The sequence below is a fragment of the Protopterus annectens genome, chromosome 1.part0, assembly GCF_019279795.1.
Source record: "Protopterus annectens isolate FY-2018-M chromosome 1.part0, PAN1.0, whole genome shotgun sequence".
NCBI classification, from domain to species: Eukaryota; Metazoa; Chordata; order Ceratodontiformes; family Protopteridae; genus Protopterus; species Protopterus annectens.
The window spans coordinates 1,959,767,960-1,959,786,298 of NC_056725.1; the positions used below are offsets into that span (position 1 = coordinate 1,959,767,960).

General features: G+C 39.0%; 1 protein-coding gene across 1 annotated transcript in view; it reads left to right on the forward strand.

Annotated features, from left to right (window-relative positions):
• DCDC2C (doublecortin domain containing 2C) overlaps nt 1-18,339 on the forward strand; it is a 2,319,258-nt gene that overhangs the window by 816,871 nt on the left and 1,484,048 nt on the right. The window lies entirely within an intron of this gene.

Sequence of the window (18,339 nt, forward strand, 5' to 3'; positions counted from 1 at the left end):
TTCTCTCACGTTCCCACTTCCACTATTTCTAAACTCCTGCTAAAACTCAAACCCGGTAGCACCACCCCAGACAGTTTATCTGCAGAATACCTTCAAATGTCTGCCATATCCAACAGCTACCCCATAAGCATTCTCATAAATAGATCTATCCAAAAAGCCCATGTACCATCCATTTGGAAGAAACCCTATATCATACCCTTACACAAAGGTGGTAACTCAGACATCTCAAATTTCCACCCTATAGCCATTCTATCTCCTATTTCTAAAATAAGGGAAAAATGTATTCAAATTCAACTCATGGATTACCTATCCCAACACCAACTATTTTCCACAACTCAGCATGGATTCCGCCCTGGCCATAGTAGTACAACTGCTCTCCTATCCTTTCTAGACACTATTAACCACAGCTGCAATGATGGTAAACCTGTCTCCGCACTCTTTCTTGATCTCTCTAAAGCTTTCGACACCATCTCCCATACTCTCCTCCTTTCTAAGCTCTCATACCTTGGCTTGTCCACACCTATCCTTAACTGGTTCACCAGTTACCTCACAAACAGACAACAATCCACCAAATGGTTGCACTCTTTCTCTCCTTTTCTCATTACTTCTACCGGAGTTCCCCAAGGATCCATCTTAGGCACCCTCCTGTTCAGTATTTTTATTAATGACTTCCACTCCACTCTCACTCATGCATCTGTAGCTCAATACGCGGATGATGCTACTATTATCTGCTCTGGTAACTCTGAAACCAAACTTCACGTCTATATTAGATCAGCAAACGCTTAAACAAGCGAACGCCGATTGATCGACCTTATTTTAGCGAAAGTGAATAATATCGAAGCAGCAGAAACTCAAATTTTTTCCTAGGGAAAGAATTTGGTTGTCCGTTTCTGTTGCTTCTGTATTTTCAGTGCTGTGGTGGAAAGTTACAGGTCAGATTCAGGTAAGTGTGCGATTGTGTGGATGTGAGTGTTAGGGTGGTTTAGGTGAGTTAGGGTTAGGGCTCAGGTTAGGTATGTGTGCGATTGTGTGGACATGAGGGTTAGGGCAGATTTAGGTGAGTTAGGGTTAGGGAGCGAGTGAGGTGAGTGTGCAATAGCGACGGACCTTAGTGTTAGGGTTTGGGTTAAGGTAAGTGGATAGTTAGTGGTGTGTGCATACTTTAGTGTAGGGTTAGGTGTCAGATTTTAGGTTTATGTGTGTGGATTTCTGTTTGTTTGGTGTGCTTGTGTTGTGTGTATGTGTTTTGGATCAGCGATTTTTTTCCCTAGGAAAAAAATTGCTGATCTGACATTTCGAGATTGTAAGCTTTGGCTTACATAAGGTCGATCAATCAGCGTTCGCTTTTTTAAGCGTTCGCTGATATAATATAGACCCCGAACTTCTGACCATCACCCAGAATGCTTTCTCTATTACTAAAACCTGGATGGCAAATAATCACCTCAGCCTCAACCCAAATAAAACAAAACTCTTGCTGTTTACACCCCAAAAAAGTACCACCATTAATAAATCTGATTTCATCATTTTCTCCTCCAGCAAGACTGCCTTAGAGGTAGTTTCCCATGCTAATTTACTTGGCATAACCTTAGATGACAACTTAACCTTTGACCAACACATCCACAACACAATCAAAAAAACCACACCAAAAACTTGGTACCCTCTACCGACATAAACACTTTTTAAGTTACTCTACTAGAAAAACACTTGCCGAAACTTTTCTCCTACCTTCTCTCCTCTATGGTTCCCCCATTCTGATGAACATCCAATCATCATTAAAAAATAAAATGGAGAGCTGCTTTAACAAAATTGCTAAATTTGTTACTAGAGCAAAATATTCCTCCCACCACTGTCACTCATTACAATCCCTGAACTGGCTAAAACTCTCACAACACCTAACTTGCATACAACTAGCCACAGCACACAAATTAATCTATAATTCCTCCAAATGCCCAGCCCTAGCTTCACCTCTGACTCTTTATCAACCAAACCGTTCGCTAAGATCTGAAAATCAATCACTTATCCAAGTTAAGAGACCTAAACTCCCTGTAGGCCAATACCTTTACTCTTTCACTGTAGCTAAACTCTGGAATGCCCTTCCACCTTTTCTACGGACTATAAATAATGCCCAGTCATTCAAAAAATCACTCTACCAACATCTCTCCTCTCATTGGCTATGCCCTTGCACCATCCCCAATTCCTGATTACTAACCTGACTCATCTCTCAGATATCCACACTCTTCTTCACTTTCCCTATTGTGCACTCACCCTTAATCACAGCACAGTGTGCCTCACTCTGCCTCACATGGTGCATAAAAATTGTGTAAGTGCGGATTATCATCTGTCTGATCTATTGAATACCTGTCAAGCACCCGAGTCTTCCACAAAATGTTGCTATACATTGCCTATCATATTGTGTCACTTCTGACTCCTATATTATTCTGTTGTATATTGTTAAATGCTGTTATTACTCTTGTATATTGTTAAATATTGTTATTAACTCTCTAAATAATCTCTTAATTATGTACACTGTTTTTTTTTTTTTGGAGCTTTTCTCCCTGGGCCTCCACTGAAAAGGGGTTCATTTTAGCCCAGTGGACTTTCCTGGTTAACAAAAGCAAATAAATAATAAATAAATAAAATAACAATTGTCAGTTGGGTCCTTATCAAAACAACTAAGTGTGTATGAAAATAAGTTACTTAAATTTAGAAAGCTGCAGCTAGAATGTATGTACTTTATAGAAGCCATCAAAGCTAGTAGCTTGCCAAAGGGACTTTGTTCTTGAAAGTTTCCAATAGGACTGCAAAACAATTCTTCCTGACATCATGATTTATTGCAGTTATTTGATAGACATAGGTGTGAGCTCATGGAGGTCCTAATTAAGCTTAATCAAATCTATATGGATCAACTTTGCGGGAAAATTTCAGTATTAGATAAATCTATTACTGAAGATTTGTTGTATGGTCAGTACAAAAACCAACATTCATATATTTTCAACAAGGTAGATCAAGAATGTGATAATAAGGAATGCAAGCTAAAGAAATTTGAATTCAACCAAGCTGATTATCTTAATAATAAAGCTTATCCTATTCCCCTTAAATCTTAAGGGGGCCCAAATGGTAATATGGTTCATGGTCAGGTAGAGCAATCATCTGACAATTTAGAGCATGTTGGAGTCAACGGGAATATACAATCTCCTTTGGAATACCCTCCTCTTTGCCAGTTGAATTGGTTAAGGCACAAGTGGAGCAATTATAATATGCTCACGGCCAGATCCCTCTTTTTCTCCAAAAAATATAAGCAGAAACAGTACAATCAACCATATCAACAGAGAACATGGAGATGATTAGTTTTAATTCAAGTAGTACAGAAGAATGTATTTGACTTGACAATTGTTTTAAAATTGTTTCTAATGACTTGGGAGACTTTAAAGTTTATAATTTCAGTTCTTATGACATTAACCGATTACATGCAGAGCTTTTTTTCTAAACACCTATCACTTGTACCAGCAAAAAGAGCTAATATCACTAATATACTCAAAGAATTAAAGTTTTTCATTAGGAAACTGAATTTAAAACTTGCCTTAGGATCTAATGGCAATGACACTGAGACCTCTATGGGACTTAGAACACCTAGTGCCTTCAACCCTCCTCTCTACGTGGCCTTACAGAGTTTTGAACAAAATTGTGAACTGGAAACTAGATATATGTTAGAACACCAGATGGAATGTAAATGGTACAATATGACTGCACTGTAAAATGAACTTTTGGCCAACTTTGTTCATCAGGTAGTATAAGAAGTATGAGACATGATAAAGGTGGGGGTCTTGTTGTCATGGACAGATTTGACTATGTGCACAGAATGCAAAATATATTGTTTGATGAAATGTATAGTGAAGTATCTCTAAGTGAAGTTTATATTTTCTATAAAAAAATAGATCTAATGTTGTGTGAAGTGTTAATGCAAAATCAGATAAGTCCCAATGATTACAGATACTTACATATAAAGAATGCTCTTATACTTAAAATTCTCAGAGTGCCAAAAATATAGAAAAATCTCAGTGATCCATCATTGAGACCTATTGTGGATGCTGGCACTTCAAAAACATATTGTATTACTACATTTTTAGATCATACGTTAAAAACAGGAGTACAACAGATTGATTACTTGTGTAAGGATTCGTGGGATTTTCTCATTAAATGTAAACAAATATGTTTCACTGATACTTTTACATTCTTAACCATCGATATCAAAGATTTATTTATAGTTATCCCACAGAAAGTGGGTATAGATAGGTTTTTTGAATTTCGTAGGGATAAGATCGAATTTTTCCCAAGACAGAATTAATTTATATGTTCAATTTATGGAAGTAGTTCTTTATGATATTTACATATACTTTGAGGGCCAATATTTTTAGCAGGCTAAAGGTGCAGCTATGGGGGCAGCCTGCAGTCCTCTGTTTGCCAACATTGTGATGACTGAATGGAAAAGTAAAAACATTTTTAGTAGTATATTTACTTCTTCATGGTGTTTATACACCGAGTACTTGGATAACATCTTCATCTTATGGGTGGATGATAAAAATAATATTCTAGAATTTATTGAGTATATTAATAGCGCCACACATTTTTGGATTTTATATATAGTATATGAGAAAATGACATTTTCTACTTAGATGTAATGATTAAAAAGGATTATCACAGAAAAATGTTGGTTTCACAAATATACAGGAAATCAACATATTCTAATTATTTTCTACATTACACTAGTTGCTGACATACCTGTGGAAGCATGGAGGTGTTTAGGTGAAATGGCAGTGGAGTTTTTAACCAGATTGTTTAATGAAATCTTAGAAAGTGAGAGGATGCCTGAGGAATGGAGGAAAAAGTGTTTTGGTACAGATTTTTAAGAATAAGGGTGATGTGCAGAGCTGTAGTAACTACAGAGGGATAAAATTGATCAGTCACAGCATGAAGTTATGGGAAAGAGTAGTGGAAGCAAGGTTAAGGAGGGACTTGATGATTAGTGATCAGCAGTATGGTTTCATGCCAGGAAAGAGCACTACAGATGCGATCTTTGCTCTGAGAGTGTTGATGGAGTAGTACAGAGAATGTCGGAAGGAGTTGCATTGTGTTTTTGTAGACTTAGAGAAAGCATATGACAGGGTGCCTAGAGAGGAGTTGTGGTATTGTATGAGAAAGTCAGGGGTGTCAGAAAAGTATGTAAGAGTGGTACAGAATATGTACGAGGGTAGTGTGACAGCGGTGAGGTCTGCGGTGGGAGTGACAGATGCGTTTAAGGTGGAGGTGGGGTTACATCAAGGATCAGCTCAGAGCCCTTTCTTATTTGCAATGGTGATGGACAGGTTGACAGACGAGATCAGACAGGAGTCCCCGTGGACTATGATGTTTGCAGATGACATTGTGATCTGTAGTGAGAGTAGGGAACAGGTGGAGGAGACCCTGGAGAGATGGAGATATGCTCTAGAGAGAAGAGGAATGAAGGTCAGCAGGACTAAGACAGAATATATGTGTGTGAATGAGAGGGAGGATAGAGGAATGGTAAGGATGCAAGGAGTAGAGGTGGCGAAGGTGAATGAGGTTAAATACTTGGGGTCAATAGTTCAGAGTAACGGTGAGTGTGGAAGAGAGGTGAAGAAGAGAGTACAGGCAGGATTGAGTGGGTGGAGAAGAGTGTCAGGAGTGATTTGTGACAGACGAGTACCTGTAAGAGAGAAAGGGAAGGTCTACAAGAGGGTAGTGAGACCAGCTATGTTATATGGGTTGGAGACAGTGGCATTGACAAAAAGGCAGCAGTTTGAGCTGTATGTGGCAAATTAAAGATGTTAAGATTTGCACTGGGTGTGACGAGGGTGGACAGGATTAGGAATAAGTATATTAGAGGGTCAGCCCAGGTTGGAAGGTTTGGAGACAAAGCCAGAGAGGCACGATTACATTGGTTTGGACATGTGCTGAGGAGGGATGCTGAGTATATTGGGAAAAAGATGCTAAGGATGAAGCTACCAGGTAACAGGAAAAGAGGAAGGCCTAAGATAAGGTTTATGGATGTGGTGAGAGAGGACATGCAGGTGGTTGGTGTGACAGAGCAAGATGCAGAGGACAGGAAGAAATGGAAACAGGTGATCTGCTGTGGCGACCCCTAATGGGAACAGCCAAAAGAAGGTGATGATGACACTAGTTGCCATCCATTACCCCAGGATAGGGTGATGGTAAAAGGTCAATTTGTCTGGGCACCCAGTATGGTTTCTTTGTTCACTGACTTTATTAAAGAATGTCATGTATTGAGAAATATGTTTTGCAACAGAGAGTACCCCATAGGGCTAGTCAATAACTTAATAAATGAAGTTATTGAAAAGCAGGAGAAACGGTTTTACTTTCCATTGTTGCTGTATGATTGAAATGGAGGTGAAACCAAATGAATAGATAGAAATATTGGGGATGATATTGGTACAAATGATGATCAAGATGTTTTAGTTGGCGGCAATCTAAGACTGCAACCAACTAAAAGTTATGATTCATCCTTTGTTATCACACATTCTTTAGATAGTGAAACTATAAAAAGAAATATTAATAAAAACTGGAATTTTGTCACTAATAATGTGAGTGTAAGTAATAAGTTGGGAAATAAGCCCCAAATTATCTATAAAAAGGGAAAAGATTTAAGAATATTTTTGAGAGCATTAGAATAATTAAAAATAATCAGATTAATAAAATGTCTAAATGTGGGCATTGTAATTATTGCAAATATATGAATGCAGATGAGTCTATCACCATTCAAACTTGAATTTTTGAGGCTATAGGGTAAATTTGATTGTAACACACAAAGCATTGTATATTTAGCCCTTTGTCAACAATGTCCAGGGTTTTATGTGGAAAAAAATGGAAAGGAAAATAAAAAGAGTTTATGAACGTATGTATGATATAAAAAACAAAGGAGTACTAATGCATTATATAAATATGTTAGTCCCTTTCCCACCCATTACTTCTTATTTTTTATCTTAGGGAAGTTTGGTTATAACCCAAGGGGCAGACCATGGAATTTGATCCTTGAGAAAAGGGAATTATAGTGGCAGTTTAACCTGAATGCAGGTATTCTCTCAGGATTGAATGATGCACTGTCCATTACATGTCTTTTAAAATTAGGAGCGTATCAAAAATGAACAATACATGATTTTAATATAGAGTGTTGATTATTAAATTATTAACAATAATTTATATACTTTTTATATTGGTTGGGAATTAATTTTAATTGTTGCATATGTTTTTAAGAACATGGGGATATTTATTGGTCAACGGTAATCATGTGGGAATGGTATGAACTATTTAACTGTTTGTTTTATGAGTAGTTAATTTTCTGATGAAGTCCCAAATGTATTTGGGATGAACGTGCTAAAACTAATACATTTGTATGGTTGACTGAGTCCATTTTTCTGGTTTGGTATTAGATATGTGGGTATATGTGTCTGATCCATACTGTATGTGGTTGGTGTAATGTGTGCATTTCTGACAACCTGGTTGGTATTATGATTGCTTCTGTGTGAGAGCTTTGTCTCTGGTGATGTTGTATAAATACATCACTCACATACCTTATCAGTTTGTTTGAGAATCGGTTGATTATCAGTAAACTTAAGGCAATTGCTACATTTTCTAAGGATGCTGGTATTAACCAAGCTGGCTATGGAGATAGCAGGAAAATTGATGTCTATGTTTGCTGGCCTCATTACACCAGCATTATGATTCATTGTTATGCCCACAGGCCCAAGTCAAAAATCTTTATTAAACTTACCATACCTATAGTGAAAAATAAAATTCTTATTCCTTGCCCTTCCTATAGTTTGATTCTAACAGCAGAAACTTTACATAATTTGTAGCATACCCAAGCTAAATAGCCGACAGCTTCAATAACCAGCAATTACAACAGCAAAAAGCAGGTTAAATAGTAGAAAAGAAAATTAGCAGTCAAGACAAATGAAACCTCTTCTGCTCCAACAGTTATATAAATGCCAGAAAAGTAATGATCAGTTAGGAATTAGTTGCATTATTTTTTTTCTATTGCACTGAGATAACAAGAGTTAAATAGCAATTGCAATGAATAACGCTACTTTTTATTCATATTAAAACAAAAGCACAGTGGGTAAACAGCATTTAAACCAACTACCAGCAAGATGTTAAGCAGCCACTGATTGTAAACAGCAATCAAGGTACAAAAATTGCTAGTTTATAAGATGTAGTGGAGAAGCCTGTTGATGAAAGACCAATGGTTGTTGCAAAGATATGGCTATGACTCAATAAATTATTACTTAAATAAATAAAAGAGGGTGACATATAAAGAGGGTAGAATAAAGGAGTTTGGGATAGAGATGGGGTATGCCTTAGGCATGGAGGGTTGCTTTGCTTCACTCCCCCCTCCATTTTGGTCTTCTTCTGAGCTCATACAATGCAGGTACTACCAAGTGTCCACCCCTGCCAAAAAAGCAGAATGAGAGAAAAGAAAAGAGAGAGAGAGAGAGAGAGAGACCGTTAGGCTACAGAAGTGGGGGCTTTTATAAATGCATCTCCAAGGTTGTACATTTCATTCTAAGAGAGAACATACCTTTAGACTCAATTCCCTATTTATGCATTCTAATTCCTGAGGTATACTACTTGTCTGCCTTTACTGTGAAATAGAACATCATGTTTTTAAGACTAAAGTTTAAATATGTGTTACATAAAGGAAACTGTAGTGCAGAAAAGCTGTGATACTTCATTTTGGATGTCAGGTAGTCACGAATATCTTCAGAAGGTCAACTTTTGAGATATTAAGCAGAATATGAGATTGGATCTGAGAACCAGTGTGTCCAGGCATGACTGCAGTGCAGTACTTGGAAGATTGTTTTTCCGGGCTGAGACTGAAATTGGTCTAATGGGATCAGTGAACTACCTCAATTAACAAATTGCATAAATAAATAAAATAAACAAATAAATAAACAAATATTTGAAAAGGAGTATGGGACAGAAGAGAGAAGTGGGGCTTTTGGCAGTTGTACAGGGAACTAGGAGATATTCTTGGCTGTGGCAATTGGAAAAGACCTTCAAAACAGTTGTTTTGTGTGGAACAAGGGGTTAATGGATGAGAAAAGAGGTTCAAATCTTTAGGGAAAAACTAAGGTCATTAAAGGGAAGTATAATGATGCAATAATCAAATAAAAGTACTGAGTAGAAGAGGCCATGTCAATGACAGAGTTTCACAATTTTGTGTACAATGCAGTGGGATATAAGGTCACTAAGCAGCCTTTATGAAAGCAGAGTATGAATTAAAGGCCAAAGAGTCCCCTTAAAGGCTGATATTAGATTCTTGTAGGATTTATTAAAGAATTATAATGGCATCTCCTTATGGTTGATGAGTGGGTATCACAGAGTTAAAACTCCATATTAATGCAGTGGGTACCACAATAAAGGGGGCTGTTGGGTGGAATATGGCTCACTTGTAGCTTGCCATAGGAATGGGCACAATTATGTATCCTAAATGACATCATCTTCTGAGAGCTGATGCCCATTTTGACAACCACAGTAGCTTTGAGGCAGACCTGGCCAACAAAATAATTGTACTCCGGACTGTAATGACATGGTAGTTCAGGCACTGACTAGGTGACTATCAAAATCAGATTGAGTGAAAACTTTGTTAAAGTGTTTGGTCTTGCAGTATTTGAAAATGAATATAACATTTTTCTGCAAAATAAAATTTCCCATACTTTGATGGGTATTATTAACAGTTTGTACCATTACAGATGTACAGGTTTCAGAGCTTAGCACAGTTGGTAGAAAAGGAGATCATAGTGCCAGTAGAGGTATGGGGAACTGGAAAGTAAAAGAAGGACAATTAATAAGTGACACATATGTATGCAACACCTGATAGTCATACAAGCATGCTGGGCATTTCTGGGCATGATGGAACAACAGAATAGACATCACACTTTGGGCATGGTGTAGAGTTACTTAATGCATAGACGGAAGGAAGAAGATGCAGTTAGGACAATATGAGTTTACCTCACAGCCTGAAGTTTCACCTTTCGAGTACAGGTTTAACTTTACTACAGAATTCCCTAGGTAGTGAACAAGCTGTTAAAGTGTGGGCAGAAGATAAAGGAAAAAGGGCAATCAAAGATAGCCTTCAGAAAAGGCACTTTCTGGACATCTTCAGATTTTTATTTATTATTTTTTCATTTGTTAACCAGGTAAGCCCACTGGACACAAGTGTTCCTTTTTCAAGGGTGACCTCAGATTGCTGTCTGTTTAAGTGACTTGCTGAGAGTCCCACAGTAGTCAAACAGAGGTAGAAGGAATCAAACCATGTACTCTTGTCAACAGATCAGAGCCTTAGTCCTCTGTGCTAAACAACAGACCAGGGTTACAAAGCATTTCAATACATTACAAACACTAGGTACACCTAACTATGTCAACTTTTCTTTACTTGAGTGCATTCAACACAAGCAAACATGTAGATAGTAGGTCCTAAAATACTAGAGGCTCATTGGTTTACTGCAACATTATCATTTGACTATGCAGGATTGTCAGTTTATTTATTTTATTTATTTATTTTACTTTTGTTAACCAGGAAAGTCCGACTGGCACAGGTCCTTTTTCAGTGGAGGCCCGGGGAGAAAAGCTCAAGATACAGTACAATACAGGTTAGGATTTCATTACATCTGTGAAGACAATCCAGCATGCAATAGTCAAATATTAACATCATGTTATCAGTACTATGTACAAGTATATTATAGACTCATTTCAGCATGTGGTAGGCAGAGTTTTACATTTTTGGTAGTAGGTTTATATGCAGTACAATGTCAGATATTAACACCTTGTTATCAGGATTATATACAAGTTTGTTACAGAGTCATTTCAGCATGTCGTTGGCAGAGTTTTACATTTCTGGTAGTAAGTATATATGCAGTACATTGAGAGATTGAGAGTAGTACAGTATTGGGAAAAACAGTACAAAAGTTTTTGTAGCAGTGGTGGTAGTACGGTCTATATCCATTGAATGGGGAAAGCAAAACAGACCAACCCAGATAAGGTCAGCAGGTAATATTTAGAAAAACAGAGCCTGTATTATTTTGCTCAGTAAGGTGAGTCAGTACTTTAAAGACATCCACCAGAGGATCTGGGTGAGTCGCCTCATTTTAACTACCCAGCAAAACAGGCCTGGCAAATTATGCAGTTGCTGTAGTTCTTGAGAATTATTAGGCCATGTGGGAATCAATCCAGTGTGATTATGGATGACTCATTTAGGACAGGTAGAGTCAAGTATCTGGTAAAGCATGCTGCCTCTCTGGACTTAATTCTAGAAAGCATTAGATAACAATATGCAGAAGTCAAGTCTTACATAACCAAGAGTGGGGTGAGGTATATTCCCAAACAGGAAAGGTGGAGTAGATATGGAGTTAGTGATTATTAATGTGGGCCAGTTACTAACTGTTTTGTGTGCCTTTCAGGCCAAAAAAGTTATGTGATTTCTGGGAGACTTGTAAATATTTTGAACTGAGAAACATGCGTAGAAGAGGAAAGCATGTAGACACATTGTTTCAGGAATTCAGAATGTAACATGCAGTGGAATTGCATCTGTGGGATGAAATGGAAGCAATTGCCAGCTTTGGTGTATCAGTTAGCAAAGTCTTTAAGAAAGCCAGATGCCAGTTGTATTCATATTGGGAAGGGTAGTAATGATTTGGGTTTTTTTTTTTTTTTTTTTTACAAATGTCTGCATTGGCATGGTTTCATATACTTCCAAGACTGGTCTTGAAACATGTAGAAAAGTACTTGGGGATGGGGTATGTTAGGAAGTTTGTTAATGAAACAATATTTAAGGGCCTTATTTGGGTAGTTTTATGGTCTTTGGGCAATATGATCTGAAGGACAGAGATCCCAGCTGGTATAGACTGGACTGGGTTCATCTGACAGACATGAGTGTAGATTTATACATTTTTCATGTTAATACATAAGTACTAGGCTAGCTGCCCTTGTAGGCCATTTTAACCCAACCCAATTTCCCCTTCAAAGGTGAGAATCAAACCCTGTACCTGGTGTCTGAGAGGTAAACACCTTAGCTATTATACCAACCGCCAAGTTTCAGAACCTCCTGTAAGGATAGTGCAATAGATCCCTCATGTTAGGACTTCAAAAAGGGAAGATAAAAAATGGTAGGGGAGTAGGTCTAGTGAGAGCTAGAACCCCCCCTTCCCATGCTGCAAAGCTTATTTTCTTAAAAAGACAGAACAGACCACCATTTTTGACCAAGGGGAAGAAGTGAAGGACTAAGGCCACATAAAATAGAGTGGGGGATGTGGTTGATGCCCCCCAACAATGCCTTAAGGCATACCTCTCAAGTATACCTCATTATGAGGAATGTACCTCATTTGGGGTCTTAAAAAGTTCATGTTCCTCGAAGTTCTATGTTGAAAGGGTCTGTCACTCATCTAGTTTTAGGATTTTTTTTTACTGATATCCATGGTAAATAGAAATGAATCATATTAAGTCATTAAAAGATCTTTTTTATAAGACAAAATAGCATAGTTTAGCCATCATATGACCTTCCTAGTTGAAGTTGTTAGTAAGCCATTAATATGTGTTCCACATTTTGTTCATTTGTTCCACATTATGATGGCTAGTTTTACACATTTTTGAGATGGGAGGTTGGCAGCTATGCCTTAAGGAATGATAAAAAAGAAATAGTTACTGCAAGAGAATGGTGAGGAAAAGAGATCCCTTCACCCGAGTGGAGTAGAAAACTGGGTATTGCAGATGAGTGGTAGGGTAAGGGGATACCCACACCTATGCAGAACCGAAAACTGGGTATTTCACATGAGTGGTGAAGCAAAGGATGCCCTTATTTGAGCAGAATGTATTGATGGGGTACTATACAAGAAATGTCCCACTTATTAGTAAGGATCAAAAAGATAACAAAATAAAAAACTGGCAATAGTAATAGGGTGAGGGACTCCCCAGCCAAACAGTGGTTGAAAAGTACCTGAGATATTTTCACTGCACATTTTATGGACAGTTAGAGGACATAAGGGGCTACCAATCAATTTTTGTGTGGGTTTAAAACACTTTTAGATTTATTATTCACAAAAGATTCAGACCAGCACTCACAGCTTCATGTGATTGGCATAACAATTGTCAGACTCTAAAGGTATTACAAATTTAAAGGTGAGAAAATTAAAGGCCTTTGAGGTAGAAGACAAAGATGAGGAGGAATCAAGACCTGAGTGGATTGTAAATATGTATATATAAATGTCATTGAATGGTAATAAGTATATATAGGTTGATGTTCACTAGATAGAATTATAATAAATATTTATCTAGATACTTGCTCCCTGACAGCATGAAGAAGCAGATGTACATGTAAACTGATAGATGCTTTATTATAAACAAACTCTGATTGCAAGGAAATCCTGGTGTGGTTATGTGGGGGAGAGGCCAATGAAAATGGAAGTTTGGGAACAGACTAATTTGCTGTGGCTTCTCCCCCCCCCAATACCGTTTTGCAGGTGGAATGGTGAGCTAAGAGGGGGAGATAGTGAGAATGGGGAGGACTCCTGGGTGGAGGTCAAACCATTAGTCAGGTATCAATGATAGTGATAAGTCCAAATACATAGGCGTCAGTCGGGGATTAAAAGACATGAGTTATAATTGAGTTTATCCTCTTTTTACCAAACTCGGTGAAATGTGCAGATCCTCCCTCCCAACCAGGTCAAAAGAATATTTAGGGAACTGAAGGGTGAAGATGGGAGAGGGATGTGGTGATGTGCCCCAACAAAACTTTAAGGAATGGTGAGAAAACTGGTTACTCCAGGTAAGTTTTGAGGCAAAAAGAGACACTCTCCCCGAATGAAATAGAAAAATGAGTACTGCAGGTAAGTGGTGAGGCAGAGGAATTCCTTCACTTTAGCAGAATGTACTAAGTTGTGTGTTATTCAATAAATGTCCAACTTAATGGTAAGAATTGGAAAGCTAATTGAATGGTAGATGTTGACAGGAATAGAGTAGGGAATTCCCCACTTGACCAGTGGTTGGGGTACACTTGAAACATTTTTGCACAGTATATTATGATGGATTGGAGAGCTCTAAGGAACTCACCACCTGTTTTGTGGATTTAACTGCCTGACAAATTTCTCAGACCAGCAGCCACAACTTCAAGGGATTGCATACCAACTGCTGGACTCTAAAATTATTCTAAGTTTAAGGGTGACAGAATCCATGAAGGGGGCTTGGAGGAAGAAAATATGGATGATGGGGAATCAATGAATGAGAAACAAGACCCTGGTGGATTATAAATATGTATATAGAAATATAATTGAATAGTAATAAGATGATGTTCATTGGATGACACAAGTACAAGTACTGATGCTTGTTGCCTTTTACTGCTACTATAAAGAAGTAGATGCAGATGTAAACATAGATGTTTTATTATAAATAAACTCTGAACTCCAGGTAATCCTGTCATGTTTATTAGGGAGGCCTAAGGACAAATAGCAATCAAGAAGTTCACCAGCCTGCCTTCCACAATAATTTCTACGATAAATTGAGAAGAGAAGAAGACTGTGTCTATTTTGCTTGTACTTTCGTAGCTTCTTTATAGATCCATTCTTGTTTGATGCATCCACTAATGTCAGGATAACATCCTACCACAGTTCTTCACAAAGTATGGAAAATAATATAATTTTACCACTATTTCACAAGACATTAGCAAAGAGCAAGGCGCGCCATCAAGACATTACACATTATCTCCCAAAGGCCTTTAAGTTTTGCCTATACTTACTTCCCTTTTAATTTTTCTATCCTTTCTTTGTCTGTCCTCATTTGTAGCTGCCTTGCATTCTCTTTCTGTTCGCTGTATGACCAAGTCATACCACTTCAGATTTACCTACTTTATTTGTCTCCATTCCTAGTCAAAAATGTCATAAGCTCTATTTTGCCATTATGAATACCAGTGTTGGTCCTACTTCTCTGTTTCTTCAAACCTTGGTAGGTGTGTAAAGGCTCTGTATAAAGTCAGCTCGAAAGAAGCAAAATAAAATATAAAAAAAGAAGCAAAAGATCTGTAAAAAGGCATTATTATACCTAAATCGTTTTACATTTTCTTTTGTTGTTTTATATCCCACATAAAACCAATCTTGCTATGAACTTTCTTCAGTTCTTTTCACCATTTCAAGTGTGTTACATCCTCAACAAAGTAATTACATTTGCATAGCACTTTACATTCACTGTTCATTTTTCTTCAACAATCTTCAGTCATAGCATCATTAAAGTGTTTGATTGTAGCTGTGTTAAGTTATAATTTTATTTTTGCCATACACGCAGGCAGTGTAGCAACTGCCTCATGTACACAGACAACCTTCTCCTTTTACCTCCCAACACTCACACTTGTGAGAGATGCACTTATATCACCAAACTGGAAGCTATGCACTCTCCAGCTAAGACCAGACTAGCTGGTCAAGAGGAGAAGATCAACACTTACACCACACCACATGGAACACATAGCCCTCCAGAACACCCACCATCACAGCTCTCACATAAAAACACAAACCACACACCCATCTTCGCAGAGGCTCTCAACAGAAATTTACCCAAACAGCAGAGACCTCCAAGACAGAAATGCACTTGACCACCACCACACAGCACAAACCACAGGACACATAGCTCACCTCCACAGTGTGCTCCTCAACCTAAGCCCCTAAGGCTAAACACCTTGCACAGTACACTAATCATAGGTGGCTCAATAGTGAGGCACACAGATGTCCCACTCACTAGGTTGAATAAAGAGAAGGTAACAGCTGTCTATCAGGTGCCAGAATCCAACACATAACACACGCACTCAGGTCACTCCACAACAAGTACAAGTATGACTCTGTCATTGTCCATGTGGGTGTGAATGACCTGAGATGCACCTCCCTAGACTACATGAAAAGAGACATGGTAGAGCTCTTGGATTATGTGGCCCAGGCAGGTATGACCCTAGGCCTGGGCAGTATTCTACAGTCGCCCAGAATGATACCGCAGTACAAACAAAAAATGATTGACTTTAACAATTGGCTAAGTTTCTGGCATCATTCTAAGGGGATCCAGTATCTGTCTGCTTGGGATGACATGATTGACAAACCTCAATGCTTTGCCAGAGATGGCCTGTATCTGTCACCCCTGGGTTTCCGGGTACTGGCTAAAGCTCTTGCCACTCCTATAGTGCCTTTTTAGACAGTGCTCCAAAGACCAAATTACCACCATAACAGTTATAAATAAATGCAATCTGAGGGTCATGCTACTCAACGCTAGAAGTCTAAATCTCAAGATGCACTCACTCGAAGCACTCTTCAAAATAGAGAACATCAACATTTGTGCTGTAATGGAGACCTGGTTTAAAGCGGCAGAAAGCACCCCTGCATTACCAGGCTATAACTCATTCCACACCTTTCTGCCCTGAAACATGGACAGAAGATTCAAAGGTGGTGGTGTCTCCATATTCATAAAGGATATGCACACCTCCAGACTAGTGGCCCAGCATAATGCATCTGAGATACTTCAGGTACAACTAACATTGGGTAAGACAGCGATCCAGGTCATAGCCTGCTATAGGTCCCCAACCATGTCCGTAGACTCTCACTCCACGTTCCTAAGCACCTTAGAATCTATCAAGGTCCAACCCAATACTCTCATGCTAGGAGACTTCACCTACCCCTCCATCAACTGGGAAAACTACTCAAGCAGCAATACACTGGCCCAACGCTTCCTAGAATTCATCAGTTCCAATGCTCTGGACCAGCTCATTCTGATCCCCACTAGAGGAAGCAGCATCCTTGACCTGGTTGTTACTAACACAGGTGACTGTTGCTCTACAATAGTCAGTCCCTCCCTGGTCAGATCCAACCATAAACTAATCACAATGGAAATCCACATCTCACCCACACCCCCTGCAAAGGTAACCACCTTGAAAAACTTCTCCAAAGCTGATTTTGGGCTCCTAAAACAGAGGTGGCTAACTTCATGGCACCCATGCCAATGGAAAATAGCTGCATGACTGGCGAATCATACACCAATGCACTGTACGAACATGTACATAAATGCATGGAACTAGCCATACCCAACAGAACCAAGATGCTCTCCTCCAAAAAAAGGAAGCTAATCTGGCGGTCCCCTGCCATTAAAAAGCTCTACAACAGAAGGAAGAAACTGTTGCAGAAAAAGGTGAAGTCCTAAGACTGGAAAAAATCCCTTATTAGCCTCAACAAAAAGTTGAAATTCCTCATCAAATCCTCCAAAGCCAGCTATGAAAGGAGAATTGTGGCAGACATTAAAAACAACCACAAAGCCTTCTATAGTTATATCAAGAACCTCCATGGCAATACCCAGATTTGCTCTGAGTTACTACACAATGGTACCTCCTATACTGAGCCAGCCGATCTTGCTCACATACTGGCCGACAGATTCAGTGCCAACTTTACCCCTCTCTCCCCCCTAAAGGACCAATCACAATACCAGAAGAATGCCAGGCACCCAACATTACTGAAGCACAGGTTAAAGCTGCATTTTCCAAGCCCAAGAATACAGCTTCCATGGGACCTGATAATATCCCTGGCTGTGTTCTATATGAACTACAAAGTGAACTGGCACCACATCTGTGTGCCCTGTTCAGTCACAGCCTCACCTCAGGCTTTGTCCCTACTGAATGGTGCACTGCTACAGTCATCCCTCTCCATAAAGGGGGAGTGACTACAATCCCTGGGAATTATCGCCCCGTTAGCCTGACAAGTCTGATATGCAAAGCTATGGAGCGCATCATCAAGGACCTGATTAACAAAGATATAGGAAATCTCTAAACTCTAGACCCCACACAGTTTGGTTTTGTGAAAGGGAGATTATGCCTGCTCAACTTGATTGACTTCTTTGAGTCAGTCACCAGGGCTGTGGATGAAGGTAAGGCAGTGCATACAGCTTACCTCGATCTGGCCAAGGCCTTTGATACCATTCCTCACTTGGGAATTATTGATAAACTCACCAAACTAGGGATCAACCCCCATATCACTAAGTGGGTTGCAGACTGGCTCACAGATAGAACACACAGTGTGAAAGTAGCAGACTCCAAGTCAGACTGCTGACCAGTCATGAGTGGAATGTATCTCACCCGACATCTGCAGCAATTGGAGAGACCCCAAAAGTTCCTCACCAAAAGGATAAAGGGACTCCAAAATCTGTCATATGCTGCCAGATTGAAGAAACTCCAGCTCTATTCAGTCGCATACCGTCTGCTCAGAGGTGACATGTGCCTGACATACAAGGCCATGTCCA